This window comes from Larimichthys crocea, chromosome XVI (assembly GCF_000972845.2).
Source record: "Larimichthys crocea isolate SSNF chromosome XVI, L_crocea_2.0, whole genome shotgun sequence".
In the NCBI taxonomy this organism is placed as follows: Eukaryota; Metazoa; Chordata; class Actinopteri; family Sciaenidae; genus Larimichthys; species Larimichthys crocea.
The window spans coordinates 19,686,557-19,686,760 of NC_040026.1; positions in this window are offsets into that span (position 1 = coordinate 19,686,557).

A 204-nucleotide genomic window follows, 5' to 3' on the forward strand; every position below is an offset into this window, starting at 1 on the left:
TTGGTTAGTAACATGTATTAATGAGACCACAGATGGAGAAGGAAGAGAGAGAGGGAGAAGAGAGAGGAAGACAGAGAGAAAGAAGAAAAGAAAGAAGAGAAAAAGAAAGAAGAGAAAGAAAGAAAAGAAAGAAAGAAAGAAAGAAAAGAGAAAGAGAGAAGAAAGAAAAGAAAGTCCCCCGGCAGTCTACTCCTATGGCAGCAT